Source organism: Sceloporus undulatus, chromosome 9 (genome assembly GCF_019175285.1).
Source record: "Sceloporus undulatus isolate JIND9_A2432 ecotype Alabama chromosome 9, SceUnd_v1.1, whole genome shotgun sequence".
NCBI classification, from domain to species: Eukaryota; Metazoa; Chordata; class Lepidosauria; order Squamata; family Phrynosomatidae; genus Sceloporus; species Sceloporus undulatus.
The window spans coordinates 35,344,012-35,368,422 of NC_056530.1; the positions used below are offsets into that span (position 1 = coordinate 35,344,012).

Genomic DNA, 24,411 nt, shown 5'->3' on the forward strand with positions numbered 1-24,411 from the left:
CTCCTTATTAATCTTTTTGTCGTTTTGATGAAACTCTGATCAGTCATTTCATCACACGTTCTAGATTTCATCTGCTGGGGGTATGCACCACTCAACATTTCTGAACCTAAAACACTGCAGCCTCCTCCAAGATTTTAAATCTTAAAATGTGGACAGCTTTGCATACTGGTTGCACCCTGGTTCACACAGCAAAGATAAACAGCCTTTGCTGAACTCCCCCCATTATAACTCTACACAGGATATTATAGCTTTTTGACCTCCACAAAATAGGTCCGGCTGCAGGTTCTGAAGCAACAGTAATGGGACCATAACCGGTTTCCATTTGGCTTTAAATTGCAACAAGATTCTATACAATTGGTTCTGACGCATGGAAGACATGCAGTTGGCCCCATTAACTATCTGGAGATGCTGCTATGGCTGAGAAGTGGGCATGTTCTGATATTTTTACCTCTGTGTGGGAGGATTTACAATACATGATCACAAGGAATCATGAAAGATCATGCAGACACATTTTAAAAAAGGATTTAAGCATCCCTGATGCTGAAAAGCTGGAGCTCATAGGAGAGGCATAGCTGTGTTCCAAGCTCTGCATTTTGCTCCAGAAACTTAAGGCTTTTTGAGCTTCTTGGCCTGGATTGGTACAAGGAACGGTAATGTCCATGTTAATTGCTTTTCACAAAGACCAACGACACTAACTGGAGAGTTGGGCTCGTGAAGCGTTAAAATACTTTTATTACGTTTCAACCCACCTTTCCTCCAGAGGACTCTGGAGGTGGGCATGCAGTTGAATGCTGCAGGGGGGAAACTAGTAGCCATCTTTGTGAAACTGAAACCATTGGTCCTGTTAATCCAGTGCTGTCTACTAGGGCTCTTCCCCTAACTGGAGATGCTAGGAATTTAATCTGGAACCCTGCAAAACAGCCGGCTCTACCGGTTAACACCCTTCTCTTAAAAGTTTTTGGTTTAAACTAAAACATGGGAAGCTGCCTTAAGATTAGCTCCATCTTGCCCAATGCTGGCTAATGTAACCAGCATTGACCCCTCAAGGGTCTTAGGATGAGAACCATCTTTCCAATCCAACATGTGTTGAATTGCTAATGCCAGGAACTGAACGCAGAACCTTCAGCATGAGAAGCAGGTTCTCTACCAGACTGGCAGTGGTCTATCAAAAATCTCAGAGAATGTGGGTTATGAAAGAGACTTCAAAAGCCATCCAGTTCAATCCCATGCCATGCAAGGAATACACAACTAAAGCACTCCTGGAAGATGGTGGACCTCCGAAGGAGGAGCGTCCACCAGCTTCCAAGCAGTCTATTCTTCTGCTGAACAGAGAGGTGGTCTCTTTGGTCTCTTCCAACTCCATGATTCTATTATTATAGCAGTGTGGCGTTATTTTAACTGCCATGGCTTTATCCCCTGAGATCTTGGGATTTGTAGTTTCACAGAATCAGAGTAAGAGGGGATCCCAAAGGCCATCTACTCCAGTCCTCTGCCATGTGGAAATACACAACTAAAACTCTACCAAAGCATGCACAATATTAGAGTCTATTTAAAGACCTCCACTCCAAAGAAGGAGACTCACCATCCTCTGAGGCAGACTATCCCATTGTCAAACAGCTCTTACAATTAAGATGTTCTTCCTCTTTTGGTTTGCTAAGCTTTTACTTCTTTTAAACAGTACAAGGAAGGATTCTGTTAAGACTATCCAGCAAAATTCCCATTGAAGGATGAGGGAAAGGAGAAAAGAATAAGAACTTGCACAAGAATCACCAGGATACGTTTGTGTATCTCACTTGAGGCATGGCAAGGAATGGGATGCAGGGTGGGGAAGCCAAGGATGGCACCGCCTGGGCACTAGCAGTCAGGGGTAGAACACAATGTACTTTCCCCCCTCTTTCAACGCCCATAAATCCCTCTGTTGCAAGCCAGCCTCGGAAGAAGGGGGCATGGCAGCTCCAATAGGTGCCAGTCAGGCGGTGGGTGGGAAGGCAGCGTGCCCAAACAGGTTCTGGGAACAGCCCCCGGAACACAGGGCCTCTCCCTGGGTCAGGAGGACCCTGGCACAGAAAGGCGGCTGCCTGCCAGGTAAGCCAAGAGGGAGAGAGAACAGAAGCAGGAGCCCTGGTACAAACCACACAGCTGCCCGCATGTGACTTGGCTGCAGAAGAGTTCCCAGGGGAAGGGAGTGTCCTGCGTAGGCAACCGATCTCAGCCCCTAATGCCTCTTTGTGGCCTTTGGGGGGGACTAATGAACCCAAAGGGTCAGCTGGACTGGAGGTGGTCAAAGACACCTTTAACTGTCACGGCTCCCTGCTATGGAATTCTAGGAACTGTAGTTTGTTTCAGGACCAGAGACAAACTACTTTTCCACTTTGAATTACTGTAATTTTGCAGTCATTGAAGTCAGTCAAGAACAAAGGGGGGAGTGGGAGGAGGAAAGAGAAAATGGGACATTTAAAAGACAGGTGAAAAGTGGGATAACAGAGGATTAATCAGACTACTGTCCCTGTCAAATCTGGACAGTGAGAGCCTATGTGGGAGTGAGCATGTGCCTTCAACGACTCCATTAATTTTACAGGGTTTTCTTGGGCAAGGAACACTCAGAGGTGGTTCTGCCGGTTCCTTCCCCTGAAACACTGACTACATCATCCAAGATTCATTTGTGGCCTCTCACTCAAGTACTAACCAGGGCTGACCCTGCTTAGCTTACAGGATCAGGATCTGGTGCCTTGAGGGTATTTACCACACACGTAAATTCACATGTAAATTCAAATTCACATGCACATAAAATATACCATTTCCTCCTGTTGTCACCTATACAGAGAACAACATTGCTAGATGTATCTGAAATGTCTATACTGTATTTTATCAGAATGTTCTTAACAACATGGATGTAGAACAATATGAACAATTTATAAAATTAATTTCTTATATTAAAAAGAAAGGCTTAAGGAAATCCTAAAGTCCCATCTCTGATGTGAAGTCGAAGGCTTTCATGGCCAGCATCCATAGCTGTTTGTGGTTTCTTCAGGCTATGTAGCCATATTCTAGAAGAGTTTATTCCTGATGTTTCTCCAACATCAGAGAAGATGCCGGCCACAAATGCTGGTGAAACATCAGGAACAAACTTTTCCAGAACACGGCCACATAGCCTGAAATATCCACACACACAAAAACCCATCTCTGACCTTTCCTCAATTTCAACCAAACAATGTCCTCCATAGGTTTCTATAGGTTTGGGAATTGGGCCCTCTCTGCCTCGTCCTTCTCCTAACCATAAAATATGACCACTGAATTCAAACCAACAGCATTGGAAGACTTTGCCTTAAACATGTTTGCTTTTTTTAAAAAAAAACATATACAGCAGTTGAACCTAAGAGAGTTTAAGTAATGTGCAATTTCTAACTGGGGGACAACATGCCTCAAAAAATGAGCAACAAAGAACAAGACAGAATCCCTATCATTGTACAAGCATCAGACCATAATTCTTGTTTCGAAAAACCTCTTCCCAAACTATTGCTGTGCTGGCTGGGAGTAATCTGAGGTGTAGTCAAATACAGCTAGTGGGAACCTATTGGGAAAGGTTATATTGAGAAGAAAGCAGGGCCATTCCATTTTTACCTTTGCAACACTGGAGGGTATCTGAATGGCCAGTCCTGAAATTGGGCATGGGGGACATTCACCCAATGATAGTACAGATTTCATTCCCAAATTACATCTATCCCTGTGTTTAACCATTAAAAAACACATGGCAATGTTGCTCCAATCAATAAGTGGCCAGTTTTCTTGTAAGGTGACTCAATTTTAGAGAAGAACCCAAAGTGCTCTCATTCATTATTTTGTTTTTGTTTTTTTGTTTTTTGGAAAATGAAGCAAGATAAAGCATCCTTTCGCTATTGTCATGTTGTGTTTGCTGATGCTTTGAGCGTCACCAACTACTTTCCAAGACGACGGAAACCAAGAGCACTTCCGTTCCTACCTACCAGTCAAACAGAACTTTTCAGCCAGAGCTTTAAAAGAAGCAAAGCAAGAGAAAGACACAGAAGAGGCACAATGGCAGCCACTGTGGTGTAGTGGTCACAGTATTGGACCAGGTCTAGAATGACCCAGATTCAAGCCCCTCACCCACAGGATATGAAGACACAGAGCAACTTGGGACAACCGTTTTCTCAGCCTAGCCTATCTCACAGGTTTGTTGTAAGGCTCAAAGAGGAAGGCAGCATTTGTACTGTTTTGAGCCCATACAAAATAGCCATCATCAGTCTCCTCTGCCAATCCTAGTCAAACTGGACCAGACAAAATTTAAACATATAGCCATGTTAATCTGTAGAATCTGTATATAGAGAGAGCTCTTGTAGCACCTTTGAGAATAACTGAAAGAAATACATTGGAAGCATGAGCTTTCATAGACTACAGTCTACTTCCTTATAAGCCTTTGGACCAGACAAAATCTATATTACATTTTTTCTCTCCATCCTGTACCCTCCTAATGAGTTGGGCTACAATTCCCGCAATTCCTAGCCAAGCATCGAAGGATGCAAAATAAGTCCCATGCACAGCCAGACACCTCCTTCTCAGTGGCCCTTCCTTTTTCACTGATTTCATAAGAGATGGGATGTGCCAGAATTAAAGCACAGAGGCTTCTATAGTTTATCTGTGGTAGCCTCCTGCAATCTGGGGCTGTCAGGATGGGCTAGAGAGAATCCAACCCACATCATCCCTGCTGGCTGGAGCTCATAGGAGCTGGAGTCTAACCCAGCTGGAGAATACTAGGTGGGCTCAAGGATGATCCTAGGACACTGCAATAGTGGAACCCATTTCCTATTCTTGTCCTAGTTCTCCTCCCCTTTGAGTTTCTTCCTGGAGCCTATAGCATGTGGCACAACACAGGCTTTTCAAGGTGCTACCTGTGACAACACAAAGAAACAATGGAGAACTGGGTTGCTTGGTCCAAGAGAGGGAAACAGCTTGTCATCATGTCATCAATACAAAGCAAGCAGGACCAATTTAAAAAGTCCAATGGAACCTCCATGCCCAGAGGAAGTCTATCTTTGTACGCCAGATGCTGGGGGCCAACACAAAGGGAGAAAAAATGCCTTGTCGTGGAGGCTTCCCTAGCCACCTGCTGACAGAAAGAGACCACACAAAGGTCTGAAAGGACCCTTAGCGTGACCCAGACCTAGCAAGTTATTTTTGAATAACAACTTTCAGAATCTCGCAGCCCCAATGGGAGATGCTCTTCAAAAATGGCACTTCCCAAGCTCCAACATTCTATTGTGGCTTCTCTTTTTGTTCAGCTTGCTGTGAAGAAAGTTTGGCTTGTTGAAACCTTTGCTTTTGCACAACTGCTAAATGCTGCAGGAGAACATGTGACTATATGGTCTACAATTAAGTATATTTTGGCACTAGGCCTGTAAGTTTCCATCTCAGATGGGGATAGGAGATGGACCTGAAGACCTGTAGCCTGGTGATGGAGCAGGCAGAAGATCCTTATGTGCCTGGCATCTCCCAGGACAACAGGGAAAGATCCTGGGCAGCTACTGCCGTTGCTGTTGACAGTTGGACAACCCAATGGTCTCTTTCTGTACAAAATACTGTAGCTTCCTGGGTCTTCATGCAATTCAGCTCTTTAGTCAGAGCCAGGAAAACTAGCATCCTATTTTCATTTTATGGGAAGAATCACAGCACAGGGGCAGAACACATGTTGCATGTAAAAGGTCCCAGGTCCTTCCCCAATGAGAAACATGTCTATCCGAAATCCTGCAAAACTGTCACCGAACAGACGAGACAAGACTGAGCTAGACTGACCAATGGTGAGATTTAGTAGAAGGCAGAGAAGACACTATTTAAAAATAGAAACCAGAAAGAAAAAAAAGTACTGTATTGCAAATGTGGGGGAACAAAAGCAGCATTAGCAATAACCGGGGTGAGGCTGGAGGAAGACGCTTAACTACACCCTGGAAATGGTGGCACGGGAGAAATAAACTGTTCTCAATGCATTCCAATTCTGAACACTACAGAAGGTAGTATAATCAAAGGGTAATCATCAAAGGGTTATTTATGGAGGTAAAACCCAACCTTCAAGCGTCTGTGTTTTGTTTCTTTTGCAGTGTAAAAATGATCTATTTGTTCTAACTGCTCTCTCTCTCTCACACACACACACACTCCACATCCAACACACTATTGTTTTATTTTTAAATGCACACAAAATAAAATTAGAGGGGCAGAAATATCTTAACAAATTTCCCCCTGATTTGCTCCCCAAGGTTTATAGCTGCATCCCCTGCCCAACGTCATCAGAAAGTGTCCAAACCATTCCTGACTCAAGAGAAGCAATTCCTGGCTCAAGAAATGCATTTTAGGAAGTAGATTTAAGCTCATGCTGCCAACTTCTTTCTTTCTGTGAGTCCCAAAAGTGCTACAAGATCTCTCTACTGAAGAGGAGCAAGTAAATGTTGTCATTCAGGGCCTAAACAACCATTCATGTTTAGTTCCCTATGGGCACCTTCTCTTCACAACCCTGGCAAACGGGTACACAGTCCTAGTCCTGGCACTGCTGGACTCTTGGTGGCCTTGGGTAGCTGGCATGCCATAGGGAATGAAGGAGGGCCAAACACTGCCATTCCTTCCGTTCCACAACTCTCTCAACAGACAAACACAGCTTTTTGTGGGTTTTTCAGACTATACTGTATACTCCTGATGTTTTGCCAGCAGCTGTGACTGGCATCTTTGGAAGATGACAGCCACAGCTGCTGACGGAACGTCAGGAATAAACTCTTCCAGAACACGGCCTCATAGCCCGAAAAACCCACAAAAAACGATGGATGCTGTCAGTGAAAGCCTTCAACTTCCCAAACGCAATTCCCTTTGGCCTCACTCACCCCGGCCGCCTGTGAGTCTTCTCTAGGCACCTTCGCTTCCCTGCTGCTTCTCTCTGCAACAACCAAACCAGATCTGAGCAAATCTGGCACTCCGGTTGTGAGCTTCAGTTCCGATCCCACCTCAAAAGGCAGCAACGCCCACACCCCAGGGTTATGCTGCACCTCCATCCTTCACTCCCTTGCACCCTCCCCACCATTTTGTTTTATTCTTTGGCATATTCTCACCAGCCCTGATTGCAGGGGGTCCCTAGTTTGCCCCTATTTTCCTCCAATACTCCACCTAGTACCTCATTCATAAAACATATCAAAGCTAAAGAGAGCTGTCAGAAAATGGTGGCAAAGAGATCGCCAATGAGGATGCCCCAGTTCAAATAACGATGTGCGCCTACCACCGCCACCGTGAGTCCATTAAAATTGGCTTAGCCTTGGGGACTTTCTCACAAGGAGATAATTATACTCATCTGGAGAAGAGAAGGTTAAGATGGCACACTCCCTCTGAGAGTGGCTGAGTCTCCTTCTTTGGAAGTCTTTAAAGAGGCTGGATGGCCATCTGTCGGGGATGCTTCGTATGTTCCTGCATGGTAGAAGGGGGTTGGACTGGGTGGCCCTTGGGGTCTCTTCCAATTCTATGATTCTATGTGTTATGATAGCCTATTTAAATATTTGAAGGGGTATCACATTGAGGTTGGAGCAAGCTTGTTTTCTGCTGCTGCAGAGAATAGGATATGGAGCAATGGATGCAAATTACAGGAAAACAGATCCCACCCAACATTAGGAGGAACCTCCTGATGATGAGAGCTATTCAACCGTAGAACATGCTGCCTTGGAATGTGTCCTCTCCTCCTTTGGGAGTTTTTAAACAGAGGCCCGATGGCCATCTGTCACAGGGAATGCTTTGAATGTGTCTTCCTGCATGGCAGACTGGTGTTGGACTGGATGGCCCCGGGGTCTCTTCCAATTCCATGATTGGGTGGGTTCCAATTTTTTAAAAAATCCATGAGAGTGAGGTTGAACATGGGAAAAATTATATGAAATGCCACAGTATGAAATTTATCTGCACTGGGGAATTCTGGACTCTAACTTGGGATCTAGATGACAAGCTAAAAATAAAAATAATCAGTTATCTAAAATCCGTCCACCATCCTCTGAGTCTCAGGCCAATGCTAGGGGAGTGCGGACCACATCGGGTGACCTCCTCAAGTGGGTACACAAGGTGGGGAGATACACCAGGTAGGAATGGCATAGCTGTTGGGTGAGCATGAAACGACATGGCCTCCCTGTCTTGCTTACCCAACTCTGAACAGGCCACCCCAAAGACCGCAGCAATCACTTATGTGTTGCAATTTTTAGTTTGCATTTTGTATTTTGTCAATGCAATTTTTACCTGTACACCGCTTTAATCACTGCGGAAAAGTGGTTTATAAATAAAACTTATTATTATTACTATTATTATTCAGCCTTCTTCCTCAAGTAAACTGAAGTCTAGGAAAGCTCCTGCTGCCAACTTCTTTCTTTCAGTTCAGTCTCAAAGGTGCTACAAGATCTCTCTACATAACTGATTCTACAGACTAACACAGCCAAATCTTTGAATTCATAGACTAGAGATGTTGTTCTTTGCTAATTTTCCTCCTGAAGGAAGCAATGAATAATTTTAGCAATTTTCTTCCCACTGTAAGAAAGTCTTCAAAGGCTTTTTAGCAACTGAGACTTAATGCTATGCAAAAATTGCCAGGTTGCTAATAAACCTGCTCAGGAAATGCATTGTGTGACCGTTGCCAAATCAGTCTTAAATCTTAATAATTTTCTGAATAAATCTTGCCAAGAAAACCCTATGGTGGTCTATGTCAGAGTTGCCTTGAAGCCACATAACAAAATTGTGTACAGCTACACCAAAACAGCACTAAATATAATAATTCTATGCAGAAAACACTGTTTGCTGTGCAAAATTTTATGATGTGCAAATTTTGCACAAAAATAGGGTCCCAACTACAGAATATAATTTATGTTTCTGCACAGAAATATTTTGTGCACTGAAAGTTTTGTTTTGTTGCAAACCAACAGCGTGTGAATTTTGCCTATAGCAAATCCTACATTGCAAAGATTCTCATCACTCCAGGATTCTTTGCATCATGCTTTCTCAACACTCCAGAAACACATTTTTCAACCACCTTTTCAAATATTCCTTCTGTCCCCAACATGGATAGCGGCTGCTTAGAAGATTCTGTGAGCTGTATCTGACACAAGTAATGCCTGCCCTTAAGGAGAGTAACAAGGAGAACTTCCACACCTGGAAGCTTTTGCTCCCCATTAGCTGTCACACTGAGGTATACTGCCTCTGGATATGGAGGTTCCATTTTTAAAAACACAAACTATTATTATTATTTATAAGAATAACCAGCTGACCCAACTAATCACCGGTGGTTCCATATCTGTCACAAATGCATGAAATGCTTTCAAGATGAGCATGGGCAACCAGTGGTTCTCCATATGCAGCTGGACTGCAGTTTCCATTATCACTCTCCATTTGACTATGCTGGGTAAGGTTGCAGTGTGGAAGGAAATAGTGAAGGGTCTGGAAACCATGCCCTATTGGAGGCATTTCAGAGCACAAAAATGAACCTTCGGTACCACAAAAATGTGTGTTTTTTTTAAAAAAACTGTTGCATAAAGGACAAATCATAGGCCTGTTACAGACTGCCAAAATAAAGCTGCTTTGGGTCTCTTTGGAGGTGTGCTATTTAAACGATGCATGCATCCTAAGAATCCGGAAGCTGCACCAAAGCTGCACTCTGGTGCTTAGGAATGGAGTGTGGTTTTGGCGCGACCTCCGGACTCTTAGGACCCATGCATCATTTAAAGAGCATACCTCCAAAGAGACCTGAAGCAGCTTTATTTTGGCAGTCTGTAACAGGCCATAGAATCATAGAGCTGCAACAGAACCCAAGGGCCATCCAGTCTAACCCGATTCTGCCATGCAGTAAAACAGAATCAAAGTACCCCTGACAGGTGGCCATCCAGTCTGTTTAAAAACTTCCAAAGAAGGAGACTCCATCACTCTCCAAGAAGATATTCCACTGTCAAATAGCCCGTACTGTCAGGAAATTCCTCCTAATGTTGAGGTGGAATGTCTTTTCCTGGAACCTGAATCCATTGTTGCCTATGAGGAGCACTTTGGGAGCCGGGTATGTTTAGCCTAGAGAAGAGATGGCTAAGAGGTGCTATGATAGCCCTGTTTCAGTATTTGAAGGGGTGTTATATTGAGGATGGAGTAAACTTATTTCCTGCTGTTCCAAAGACTAGGGCACAGAGCAATGGATTCAAACTACAGGAAAAGAGATTCCACCTAGGAGTTTATCACACGGAGGGTGAACTGGTAAAATCCTGTGCAGATTTTAAAATCCGGGTCTTGTTTGTCAGATGCACTGGTGTGAAAGAGCAATAACGCAAAAATAATCCGAACAGAAAGCTACTGTATACTTTCATAATTTAGCGAAAGTAAAAAGGAGATGATTTTGGCAACTTTGCATTATTTCTCTTTCACGCAAACATGGTCTGAATGTTGGCTTTTTCCACTTTCTGTTCGGGTTTCAAATTTCCAAATAGAGGGAGGTGCCAGCCTTCAGATAGCCCTCCCTTCCAACTGAACTAAGACCAGAAACAGAAAATGCAGGCCTATGAGTAACATCTTCAATTTCTTTCTCCTGTTTGCCTGATGAAGAAACCAGTGTGGCTTTGCAAGCTTGCGACATGTAATTGTGCATTTTGGGTGGCCCAATAAAGGGATCACTGTTTGGATGTTATTCAACTCCCATCTGTTTATTAAGAGCCGGGGCAACATGATACCCTCCTGGAAGGGCCCATGATGTCTCCGTACCCGCCACCCACCTGTTTTATGTGTGCTCACAGCAGAATTCAGGAAAGGCCCAGTGGCTATGCTAATTGGGGTTTTTTGGGGAGCTCATGTTAAAAAAAGTAACTTTTCCAAACTCTTCTCTTTATGTTTCGGAGAGCTATGTCACCAGTTTCCAACTCCATTCAAATGCCAAACATAAAAACAAGGAGCAGTGAAGATCTTTGCAGGGCAGGTGAGAAAAGAGTAAACTATCCAAATCCATACAATTCCAGGGCTTAATCTTAACCTCTTAACTCAAGGGACCTTCTGACCTGTCTGACTATAATCCCCATCATCCTCAAATAGCCTGCCGCCTGGGAATAAAGACGAGTGTAGTCTAACACAACCAGGTTGAGCAAAGCAGACTTAATAGTCTTGGATTCAAAGTGGGCAGAGTGAGATTCCTGGCTTTGTCATCTAAACCCATTGGATGACCTTGGCCAAGTCACACTCTCTCGGCCTCAGAAGATGGCAAACTGAAGAAACTTGGCAAGAAAATCCCATTATAGGGTCGGCATATGTTGGAAACAACTTGAAGGCACACAACAACAAAGAGCGCGATTCGGTGTGCTATGAGTTCATGAAGCTCACTGGGTAGCCTTGAGCCAGTTGTCTTCCCTGCAGGGTTGTTGTAAGAGTCAATTGTCAGAAAGAGGAGGCAATTATGTACACAGTCTCAAAGTGGAAGGGAAAAAATGCAGTAAGTATACAGCTGTTGTTGTGTACTTTCAAATCATTTCTAAGTTATGGTGACCCTACATTGTTTTTGGTGTGTATCTTCAAATATTTTTCAATTTAAGGGGATCCTAAGTTGTGGGGACCCTATGTTGCTGTGTATCTTCAAATCATTTCCAGCTTATGGCAAACCTATGTTGCTTTTGTTATTGTGTACCTTCAAGTCATTTCCAACTTATGGCAATCCTATTGTAGGGCTTTCTTTCTTGACAAGACTTGTTCAGAGAGGATTTGCCTATGCTTTCTTTTGAGGCTGAGAATGTGCGACTTGTCCAGGGTCACTTAGTGGGTTTCCATGGCTGAGTAAGGATTCAAATCCTGATCTCTAGAGTTGAAGTCCAACACTCAAACTACTACTATTGTACTACACACACACCGTTTTCTGTTTCCTTGTTTGTTGGCGATGCCATGTTAAGATTGCATTCAGTTCCCTTGCTGAAGGAATCTAGGAATCCACTGAGCTGTGAGTCTCAGCTGTTGCGTACATGGATGTGAACACAAATGCACACCTGTGAAGATAGATGTCATAGTGCCACACACTGAAAAATTCATTTCCCGTTTCATCCTCATAACAGAGTGTAGATTTTGTTTTCCTGGGCTGCATCCACACTGGAGGAATAACCCGGTTTGGAACCGCTTTAAATGTCTTGGCTCAAGGCTATGGGATTCTGGGAGTTGGAGTTTGTTATGGGGCCAGAGTAGAGCGGAGCATACTTGAGCCAAGACACTTAAAGTGGTGCCAAACTGGGTTATTCCCCCAGTGTGGATCAGCCTTTCTAATACAATAATAGGAGAGTGGGAACGTATGGCCCAACAAATATTCTTGGAGGGGGAAAGTTACAAAGTCCTCCCTTTTGGCCTAAGAAAAAGAGGACTCCAACAGCTTTTAGACTGCAGAATTAACTAGCACAGGGGTGGTGGGGGTGCATAAAGCCCTGGACTAAAAACCCCATCATCTGCATCCATTTGCATTGATTGCATTGAGTGAGGATGATGGGAGTTGGAAGACCAAGCACATTAGGAAGGCATCTGTTTTCAACACTACTACTATTATGGAGCAGAGCTTTTCAGCCAGAGCTTAGAAAATATATTTTCTGGTTGAGAAATTTGGCAGGGGTTTTTTGTTTTGTTTTGCCCCCAAAGTAGGTTTTCTGAGCTCAGCAATACAGAAGAAAATGGTGGCTTTGAAAGGCCACCCTGCTGCATCTGCACTACTAAAATAATCCAGTTTGACACCACTTTAGCTGCTATGTCTCAATGCTATGGAATGGTCGGAACTGTCATTTGTTGTGGCAGCAGAGCACTCTGACAGAGAAGGCAAAGTGTCCCATAAAAGTACAATTCCCAGAATTCCATAGCACTGAGCCATGGCAATTTTTATTTCTGGATTATTTCCGCAGTGAAGATACAGCCCCTAACATGAAAAGAGGGGACTTAATCTCTGTTTTCACTGTAGATAGATTGCAAGCCTGTCTTCCTAATTCACCAATACTTTGCAGTGAAGGAAACAAACTCAAAATGCAAAATGACCTTTAATAGACGAGAAACCTGGGCCAAAGCTAACAAAATGAAATTCAACACAGAGAAATGTAAGGTACTGAACTTAGGGCGGAAAAATAAAATGAACAGATATAGGATAGGAGACACCTGGCTGAATGAAACTACTGTACGTGTGAAAGGGATTTGGGAGTCCAAGTAGACCACAAGTTGAACATGAGTCAACAGTGTGATGCAGCAGCTAAAAAGGCCAATGCAATTTTAGGCTGCATCAATAAAAGTATAGTGTCTAGATCAAGAGAAGTAATAGTGCCACTCTATTCTGCTTTGGTCAGGCCCCACCTGGAATATTGTGTCCAGTTCTGGGCACCACAATTCAAAAAGGATGTGGAGAAACAAGCGTGTCCGAAGGAGGGCGACTAAAATGGTGAAGGGTCTGGAAGCCATGCCCTACAAGGAACGACTTAGGGTGCTGGGGATGTTTAACCTGGAGAAGAGAAGGTTAAGAGATGATATGATAGCCCTGTTTAAATATTTCAAGGGATGTCATATTGAGGAGGGAGTAAGATTGTTTTCTGCTGCTCCAGAGAACAGGATCCAGAGCAATGGATGCAAGCTCCAGGAAAAGAGATTCCACCTCAACATGAGGAGGAACTTCCTGACAGTAAGGGCTGTTTGACAGTGGAAGGCACTCCTTCCTCGGAGTGTAGCGGAATCTCCCTCCTTGGAGGTCTTTAAACAGGGGCTGGATGGCCATCTGTCAGGGATGCTTTGATTTGGATTTCTTGCATGGCAGAATGCTATTGGACTGGATGGCCCTTGCAGTCTCTTCCAACTCTTTTATTCTATGTTTCATGCTTCAATCTCCTGTAGAGATTGAAATTTCCAGGGTTTCTAAAGCCACTGGGGAAAACAGTCCCCCCCCCCAACAAACTGGAGATTTCAAGAAAAAATTATATTAGCAATCATTAAAGACTGGTTGTGATTTAAGAAGCACAAAATGTATTACACATAATTTTGTTTAGCATAAAATTTGGTACATTAAAATAAGTTTATTCAGACAATAATTACAAATTGAAATTTCTTTTAATTTTTTTATTGCAGATGGAGCTATAATTAAACTCTTTAGTTTGCCAGTTTATTAAGAACAGGCAAAAAGCAATTAAAACAGAATAAACCATCAGTATTAATAAAACATAGAAAAGTAATGGTCTCTTTTAGTCCTCCATAGCGCCAAGCAGACATAAAGCACTCATTCCCAGCAAAACCAAGGGGAAAAAAACCCCCAAAACCTGGAAAAGCAATGATTAGATTAGATATTGTAATTGTCTAACATAAAAGTCTTCCTATCAGATTATTATTATTATTATTATTTATTTATTTGTATCCCGCTCTTTTCCCAGGACTAGGACTCAGAATGGCTTCACAGCATTAAAAACAGTACAATTAAAAACATTAGAATTTTTTTTAAAGAAATAACTAAAAATCAAATATATGAGCAGATTTGTTCAAATGTTTCCTTTACGATTCTAAATTGCAAATTTCTGACCCACTTTGAATCCCATTGTCCTTGACATAAATAAAAATAAATACAGTGGGTCCTTGGTATCTGCTGGGGTTTGGTTCCAGGACCCCCGTGGATAGCAAAATCCGCGGATGTTCAAGTCCTATTAAATACAATGACACAATAAAAGGATGTCCCTTATATAAAATAGAAAACAGGCCCCCAGACATAAGCACCCTGAGCAGCCCAGCAAGGTTGTTCTCCTGCCTGGATCTCTTTGCCCTTTTCTGCCGTCTTTTCTCCTATCCTGCTTTTTTCTCAAGCCAGATTGTGCCAGCCAAGTAGGGACCGGCCAGTGCCAGCATGCCCTGACCTGTCCAGGCCAGCAAGGTGGGTGCTGCCCCTAACCAGCCTGTCCCCACCTGCCCCCAACCCGAGTCACTCCCCGAAAGTGTCAGCCTGACTCTGCCCGCGGGGCAGCGACGCCAAGGTTGCCAGCCTGGATGATCCACTTCCCACCAACCCCTGAATGAAGAGGGAGGAGAAGGACTGCGCTGGAAGAATTCAAAGATATAGCTGCGTGAGTCTGTAGAATCAGTATGTAGAGAGTATGCACAGTTTGTACTTCTATTGAACTTTATTGGCTTTTTTAGCTGCAGCATCGCACTGTCATCTCATTACGTAGAGAGATCTTGCAGCACCTTTGAGACTCACTGAAGTCTTAAAGAGAGCCTGGAAAAATAATTTGGGAGAACTATCATTCCCAGAATCCCCCATCTAGAATGGGATCCCAAAAGATACAGTCCTTGCAGTCATTTTTCTGAACTCTAACGAAACCTGGACTACCTGGGCCACAGGGAAAGCTGTCCATGCGTAACTTTTTGCCTTAGAAACTGGCTTCTATTTCCCCCTTCTTCTAGGGATGTGATGGCTTAGTAATTAAGATGGCAGTTCTGATGATCGGAAGATCGAAGGGTTGGCAGTGCGAGGCCTGAGTGCTGTATTTGATTGCTAGTCTCTGAGCATGTCAAAAGTGCTTCCATGTCACAGAATAAGCAGCACCTGCACTGTAGAAATAATCCAGGTTGACACCACTTTAACTACCCTGGCTCAATACTATGGTATTCAGGGACTTATAGTTGTGACACGAAAGTAGTCAGAGAGAGAGGAGACTAGATGTCTCCCAAAACTATAATTCCCTGAATTCTATAGCACTGAGCCATGGCAGTTAAAGCAGCATCAACCTGGATTACTTCTGCAGTGCAGATGCAGGCCTGGTGGCACCTGGGTTTCATAAGCAATGCTCACTTCCTGTTGCCACTTCCCAAGTCGGAAAGAATGACCGGGCGACTGAAGGACGGAAGTAGCCAAGGAGGGGAGAGAGGGGGTGGAACAAGCAGGCCGAGGGGGAGACCATGGGCTAAGTGGCTCCTTGGAGGAAACCAGATGGCACAAAAGGGGAAGCGTCTTGGGGTTCAGCCGTGGGAGGGGGTTGCCCAAGAACCTGCGGCGCGCGAGGGCCGGGTGGGCGGGGGACATCTCTGCCACCGGGGCTTTTCTTAGAAAAAGAAAAGAACACACACCCCATTGTGCAAGAAGAAATACCCACCCATGTTGCTGGAGGAATGGGTGGCAGCAATTGCGGCTGGGTGGGGTTAGGAGGGAGAGAGTTAGCCAGGATCGCAGGCACCAACGCACACTGGAACCTGGCCCACAGCAGGCACTTGTGGATAGAAAGCCCCCTCATTCATATACAGACAGAACAGGACAATTTCAAGGTCTTTCCTGTCCAACCTCCCATCCACCGAACAACACACAGCACTCTGGTCATCATGTACAGGGAAGTGCCAACCTAAACATGCCGCATGGATACAGACCAGAGGGGCAGGAAACAGGCTGAAACCAAAACCAGGTTCAAATTCTGCCACGTTCGGTCGTTGGGTTGCAAAGGCGAGTCCCTGACTCCTGCTTTTGCACCCCATCCCCACCATCTGCAGTCTTGAGATAACACCAGCCAACATCGCAGGGTGGGGTGGGGGGATTGCTCAGATAATGTACACAGAGCGCTTCAGCATTCAGAGAAAGCTACACCATCATCACCACCATCGCAAAGTAGAACATGAGTAAATGGACAGAATCATAGAGTTGGAACCTCCTGCCATGCAGGAATTCAAAATCAAAGCACCCTGACAGATCCAGCCTCTGTTTCAAGACCTCCAAGGGGTGTCTTCCACTTACTGTCAGGAAGTTCCTCCTAATTCTGAGGTGAAATCTCTTTTCCTGCAGCTTGCATCCATTGCTCCATGCTCTGGAGCAGCAGAAAACAAGCTCGCTCCAGCCTCAACATGACACCCCTTCAAATACTTAAACAGGGCTATCATATCACCTCTTAACCATCTCTTCTCCAGACTAAACATACCCAGCTCCCTAAGTTGCTCTTCATAGGGTAAAATGGGTAAGGAAATCTTTGGGTCTCTAGACATTATGGACTTCAACTCCCATATTCCTCTACCAATGGCTATGGTTAATTGGCTTTAGATATGCAGACTGGTCTGGAAGGTCAAAGGCTCTCCACACCTGGATTAAAGAAAAGATGCCAAGAGTCCTATCCTGTGGGGCTGACTCACTACTCTTTCCTTTATAAAAAGGCACTCTGTATATGCACAGAGTGTCATGAACCTCAGAGCTGAATTCTGAGAAGCTTCATTCCTATGAGTAGATGGATCCTGGAGTTTAGCCCTAGCTCAGGATTCAGCCCTGCCATGGGAAAAGATCCATCCCATCTTTTTTTCCCTATCACATTGCTTAGGAACATGAATGCTAGCTATGGCCACAAGCCATAGTAGAGACCATCCTTTTCCACACAGGCTACAGAACATTTCAGCTGGTCTGCCACATCTCTGGTTCTGCCTCTCCTCTCACCACTACCAAGGGGTCCAGCAAAAAATGGCAAGAAATGGGAACAAGAAAACGCATGTGGTGGGATCACCCCTAAATGTCAGCAAAAGTCCTCTGCCTTATGGGGGAGACCATGCTGGCTGGGGATTCTGGGAGGTGACATCCAACAAAGTAACTTTTGCAAGATGAGAAAATTTGGGAAATGAGAAAAGAAGGGGGAATAGCCAGCTTATTCTGCAACCCAGCCCTGAGTGCCATCTGACACCAACTGGTCAACCTCTTTCAAGAGCAATCCTGCTAGGCCAGCTCCATCTGATCTATCTTCTGCTTATAGCTAACATGTCTCTGGAAAACTCATGGGAAAGGTATGAAAGTTTGAATCCCATTGTCTAATGCTCCCCTGCAGAAGTGCATGTATCCCTGCCAACTGCCATTCAGAGACAGATTGCACCTGCCTATAGAGGATCTGTTTAGCCATCTTGAGAAGCATGCTCCTTTTCCATAAATTAGCCCCACGCTTTTTTTACCCTTAAAATATGAGGTTGGGAGGCAAAACAATCAGCTGATTCATCTGATATTTAGAAGAAGCTTGGAAAAATTCATCTTTTTCTTTTTAGATGACAACTTCCAGAATCCACAGACACTCTGCCCACCGGCCATCCTGGGTGCTGCAGTCCAAAGAAGGAATTCTGACAAGCTCTGTATTTAGGGCTATACCACCTCTGCCACTGGCAAATCCATTAGCCCATCAGGACCAAAAGCTTCACCATCCCCTCTTTCTCCATAAACCCCTCCAGGCTTTGCTCAGAGCAACCTCCAAGATGGGAGATGTTCAACAGGCCCGGGGAAAAGAGGAACCCTGCTCTTTTGTCCTTTGGCCCAATGGCACTCCCCCAAGGCTACGGCCATCATCCCCACCCGGATCACAGTGTTTCCTGGTCTGCCAGGTGCAGCGACTGGCAGATAAAGTGGGTGAGGCAGCCAGGGAGGGGCATGGGGTACCTTGCGCATAGAGGAGGGTTTAGACCAGTGGCACCAGGGTGGTGGTGGTCAAACGCCTGCCAGAAAGGCCATGACTCAGCTTGGGTGGGAGCTCCCATTGCAAACTGCCAGGGAGAGATAGGGTGATTGGTTAGAGCTAGAACACATACCCATGCTAACCCCAACCATTGTTTCACTACAGAGCTTTGAAAAGTGCTGGTCCAAAAAAGTCACTTTTCCAACAACTACTGTCTGTGAGAAGAAACTACCGTATATATTCGACTATAAATCAACCTCATGGATAAGACGAGGGCAGGTTTTGAAGCCAAGATTATGGATTTTGATATGACCCATAGATAAGTCGAGGATAAAACCTAGGGGCATGTAACAAAGGGTCTAAAGGATGAAGCCAAGGTAAACAATGCTAAAGATAATGAGGAGCAGGTCAGTACTTTCAGGACAGATTACGCTCTTGCCTTTCACCAGGGGATGGTTCCATTTTTAGTAAGTTAAAGTACAACACTTGCATTGACCCATGGATAAATTGACTCAGGTACCTTTAGGATACAACATTGGAGGACCTTTTCAGATGGAACCCCCCAAATTGGGTCTGTAAACCTATGAGAAAAGACTTAGAGAGCTGGGTATCTTTAGCCTGGAAAAGAGAAGGTTAAGAGGTGATATGATATCCCTGTTTAAGTATCTGAAGGGATGTCATACTGAGGATGGAGCAAGCTTGTTTTCTGCTGCTCCAGGGAATAGGATACAGAGCAATAACATTAGGAGGAATTTCCTGACAGTAAGAGCTGTTTGACAGTGGAACACACTCCCTCAGACAGTGGTGAAGTCTCCTTCTTTGGAGGTCTTTAAGCAAAGGTTGAATGGCCATCTATCGGGAATGCTTTGATTGTGAGTTCCTGCAGGGCAGAATGGGGTTGGACTGGATGACCCTTGAGGTCGCTTCCAACTCTGTGATTCTATGGAATTGCACAGATCTGCAGCCTAAAGTGAACAAATCCACTGTATTCATTCCTAGACAATCCCTGCTTAGCCCTTCCCACCAGCGCAGGTATTCACTGCTGAAGGATCAGGTTCGACTTCTAGTCTTCCTTACGACAACCTTGTAGAGTAGGATAGAATGGTAATTCTCAGGGAGTGGAAGCTGCAAAATTGCTGGGACAAGCTGAGTTCTCCCTCCCTCCCACGAGGGAGTGCCAGGCTACATTTGCCCTGACCACAGATGACCATGAATCTTGACACAGTCTGGCTCAAACACTTGTAAATTGGTTTGTAGTGAGCATTTTACAAAAGGAGTAGGTAGGAAAAACAGCAACGCCTACGAGTTTGATGGGGGAATAAAACTAAGAATTTGTGCAGCTTTGGGGACAAACAGGGTTGATACTGATTCACCCCCCCGTCAAAAAAAAAACCCCAAAGAAAGTAAAAGATGAAAACAGGAGAGGAGGAGAAGAGAGAAAGTAATCTGGCCTAGGAAACAGGAAGGAAAGACTAGTACAAAACCTGGGGGTGGAGAGAAACGTATTTTACAAAGAATTTTTTTAACCTCGAACAGGGTATGATTTGAACAAGGCTTTGGCACAACATTCCAAAATAAATCCAGAAATTCTGCTGTGACACTCCAAAATAAATCCAGAGCAGTTTAGTTGCCCGCCTTTGGACATGCTCCAGTTTCTCAAAATCCTTTTTGAATTGTGGTGCCCAGAACTGGACACAATATTCCAAGTGGAGCCTGACCAAAGCAGAATCGAGTGGCACTATTACTTCCCTTCATCTAGACACTATACGTCTGTTGATCCACCCTAAAATCGCATTGGCCTTTTTAGCTGTCGAATCGCACTGTTGACTCATGTTCAACTTCTGGTCTACTTCTATGATTATGCACCAAAATTCAAAAAGGATGTTGGCCAATTGGAGTGTGTCCAGAGGAGGGTGACCAAAATGGTGAAGGGTCTGGAAACCATGCCCTATGAGGAACAATTTAGGGAGCTGGGTATATTTAGCCCAGAAAAGAGACGGTTAAGAGATGATATGATAGCCCTGTTTAAGTATTTGAAGGGGTGTCACATTGAGGATGGAGCAAGCTTGTTTTCTGTTTCTCCAGAGACTAGAAGATGGAACAATGGATGCAAGCTACAGGGAAAAAGATTTCACCTCAACATTAGGAAGACCTTCCTAACAGTAAGGGCTGTTTGAGAGTGGCACACACTCCTTCAGAGAGTGTTCGGGTGTCCTTCCTTGGAGATCTTTAAACAGAATCTGGATGGCCATCTGTCCATGGTGCTTTGACTGTGTATTCCTCCATGGCAGGAGGTTGGACTGGATGGCCCTTGGGGACTCTTCCAACTCTAGGATTCTATGATTACATTCTATGATCAAACCGGTCTTGCTCTGCTTGCTCAGTTTCCATTTCCTTTTTTGATGTGGTGGGGAACGAAATGTCCTTTGATCCAGCTGCCTGGTTAGCCCCACTGGCCAAATTTTCCACCAACCCCCCACCACCACCCTTCTTCCTCTTAGGCCCTGGGCACAACTGGAGAGAGGGATTGAGATTGCAAAGAGTTTCACGAGCCAGGAAGCCCTGGAGGGTGGGGAAAGAGAGAGAAAACAGGGGGGGAGGAAGGTGGAGACATCCAGGGAACATTACAGGGTGGGACTGGCCCCGCAGGGCCCGGGAGAGGCAGCTGGGTGGGGTGCATTGAGTGGGCGGCAGCCGGGAGCAGAAAGGGGCATTTTGGAACATCATGCCACGTGGAAGTGGAGCGGCACCCACTGACCTCAAAGGAGGCCTTGGCTACAGCTTTTGTGCTTTCTGTATAGCCACCATGGACTGACCAAGACTCACTTCTAAGCTGATCTCCATCTGCTTACAAATTATTTTTTAATTTTTCATTTATTTTTGGACTGTAGGTCCCAGAATCCTCAGCCTGACTGGGGATTCTGGGAGTCACAGTGCCCAAAAAGAGAAGTTTCTCCCAAGCTTTGCCTTCACACATGCTTTTCTTTCTGCTGCAGAGATGGAGGACCATGTGGCTCTCCAGATGTTGGAACTCACTTTCCATGAGCCCAGGCTATTGGTCATAGAAACAATGAGTTGGAAGAGACCACAAGGGCTATCCAGTCATACCCCATCTTGCCATGCAGGAACTCTCAATGAAAGCACCCCCAATAGATGGCCATCTAGCCTTTGTTTAAAAACCTCCAAAGAAGGACACTTCACCACCCTCCAAAGGCGTCTTCCAGTATTGAGCAGCTCCTAGTGTCATTAAGTTCTTCCTAATGTTTCGGTATATATTTTCCATCCATTGCTCCAGATCCTATTCTCTGGAGCAGCAGAAAACAAATTTGCTCCAGCCTCAATATGACACCCCTTCAAATATTTAAACTTCTTTAAACCCCTTCAGATATTTAAAGAGGGAAAGTCTTTTGGTGGAATTGCATCTAGGCCCATTCTGGGGACCAATTGCAGGGCACAGAGATCTCACTCCACTGAGCAACCACAACTGGCCAGACTTCCTAGAATCATAGAGAGTTTGAAGAGACCACAAGGGCCATCAAGTCCAACCTCCCTGCCATGCAGGAAATCTAAATCAAAGCATCCCTTACAGATGGCCATCCAGCCTGTTTAAAGACCTCCAAAGAAGGAGACTCCATCACTCTCCAAGGGAGTGTCTTCCATGGTCGAACAGCCCTTACTGTCAGGAAGTTCCTCCTAATGTTGAGCTGGAATCTCTTTCGCTGTAGCTTGCATCCATTGTTCCGGGTCTTGTTCTCTGGAGCAGCAGAAAACAAGCTTGCTCCCTCCTCAATGTGGCATTCCTTCAAATATTTAAACAGGGCTCTCATATCACCTCTTAGCCTTCTCTTCTCCAAGCTAAACATCCCCAGCTCCCTAAGGCGTTCCTCATAGGGCTTTATGGTTTCCAGGCCCTTCAACATTTTAGTCGCCCTCCTTTGGACATGCTCCAGTTTCTCAATACCCTTTTTGAACTGTGGTGCCCAGAATTGGACACACTATTCCAGGTGGGGCCTGACCAAAGCAGAATAGAGTGGCAATATTACTTCTCTTGATCTAGACCCTACTATACTTCTATTGATACAGCCTAAAATAGCATTGGCTATTTTAGCTGCCGCATCACACTGTTGACTCATATTCAACTTGTGGTCTACTAGGACTGCTAGATCCTTTTCACCCGTAGTCTCGTTCAGCCAGGTGTCCACCATCCTATATCTGTGCATTTCATTTTTTTGCCCTAAGTGCAGTATCCTGGTCAAGAAGGCCATGATTTCATGATTTCATTACAATAATGGAAGGGGACACTTCACATTTTGTGGAAATCCAGCACGAAGAAAAATCCAACTTTTAAAAAAAGTTTCACCTTAACCAACACCCAAATGTCTTGCAAACGTGGTTCCAACATTTCTTCGCTTCCTTCCAGCTGGGATGGCCAACATACAGCCAGTCACCCTCTTCTCCAACTATGCTGGGGCATCCAGGGACAGCCACTAGTTTTTACAGCCTGGAAACCCAGACTTTGTCAGGCCCTGAAAATGGCCACAGACAGAGAAGAGAAAGGAGGAAAGAGAAGAGACAGAGCGAACTTGAAATTTGACATGACCTGATATAACCCTTCACCCTGGCCTTCAGTTCCAAAGCACTGATCAAACCAGAAAGGAAAGTGCGACACTAATCCCCAAGCCTAAAAACCTGAGTCCCACCCACAGACATGGTTTATACCCACCCGCAAACACCCCCCAAAATAAACCACACACACACATACAACCAGACCTGGAGCAATTGCAACTCCTTCACAACCCCCATAACACTTCATTAACATCTAAACAAATGCTACCTACCAGAGAGGCTTGGGCTGCATCCACACTGCAGAAACACCTCGCATGACACTGCTGTAACTGCCCTGGTTCATTGCTCTGGAATTCTGGGAATTTGTTGTGGCCCCAGAGCAGATGAAAACCCGACAGGCAACTTGAAGGCACAACTCACTCACACATAGGCTCTTACTGTCCAGATTTGACAGGGATAGTAGTCCTGATTAATCTTCTGTCATCCAGTTTTTCACCTGTCTTTTAAATGTCCCACTTTCCTTTTCCTCCTCCTACTTCCCCCCTTTGTTCTTGACTTACTTCAATTGCTGCAAAATTAATTCAAAATGAAGAAGTACTTTGCACTCTGGTCCCACAACAAACTAGAATTCCCTGAATTCCAGAGCATTGAGCCAGGGCAGTTAAAGCAGTGTCAAACCAGATTGTTTCTGCAGTGTGGATTAGTTCCTCCCTTTGTTTTTACCTCTCGCACCACAGTACCAAGGGTATCCACAGGGTGGTGCCAGGGAGCCGAAGGGCAGTTCAGGGAAATGCCAAGGCATTTGGGAAGAAACAAGCCCCTTCTCCCTGTAAGTGCTCTGGCATGCTTCCGGGTCACACTCCCTTTGCGCAAGGCTTCAGATACCAGGCACACCCTTCCTTGAAATTATAGTGCCCAGGCTTATCTGCTGTGCCCTAGCACGCAACGTTTACAAGCTCACCATTGACATGCTCACGGTCTGCATGAAGCAAGTATACGTTTGGCGATTTAGGCCAGGTCAGGCCAAGTAGAATCATAGAATTGGAAGGGCTAAGGGCCATCCAGTCCAACCCAATTCTGCCATGCAGGAACTCACAAAGCATCGCCGAAAGATGGCCATCCATCCTCTATTTAAAAATCTCCAAAGAAAGAGATTCCATCACTCTCCAAGGGACTGTGTTCCACTGTCAAACAGCTCTTACTGTCAGGAATTTCCTCCTGATGTTGAGCTGGAATCTCTTTGCCTTTAGTTTGCATCCAGTGTTCCATGTTCTAATCTCTGGAGCAGCAGAAAACAAGCTTGCTCCATCCTCAATGTGACATCCCTTCCAGGGCTATCATATCACCTCTTAAACAGTCTCTTCTCCTGGCTAAACATACCCAGCACCCTAAATCTTTCCGCATAAGGCATGGTTTCCAG

The 24,411-nt window shown here is 44.8% G+C and overlaps 1 protein-coding gene across 4 annotated transcripts in view; it reads right to left on the reverse strand.

Moving 5' to 3' along the window:
- Positions 1–24,411, reverse strand: part of ZBTB7B (zinc finger and BTB domain containing 7B) — a 59,193-nt gene that overhangs the window by 25,215 nt on the left and 9,567 nt on the right. The gene's annotated exons all lie outside the window — the stretch shown is intronic.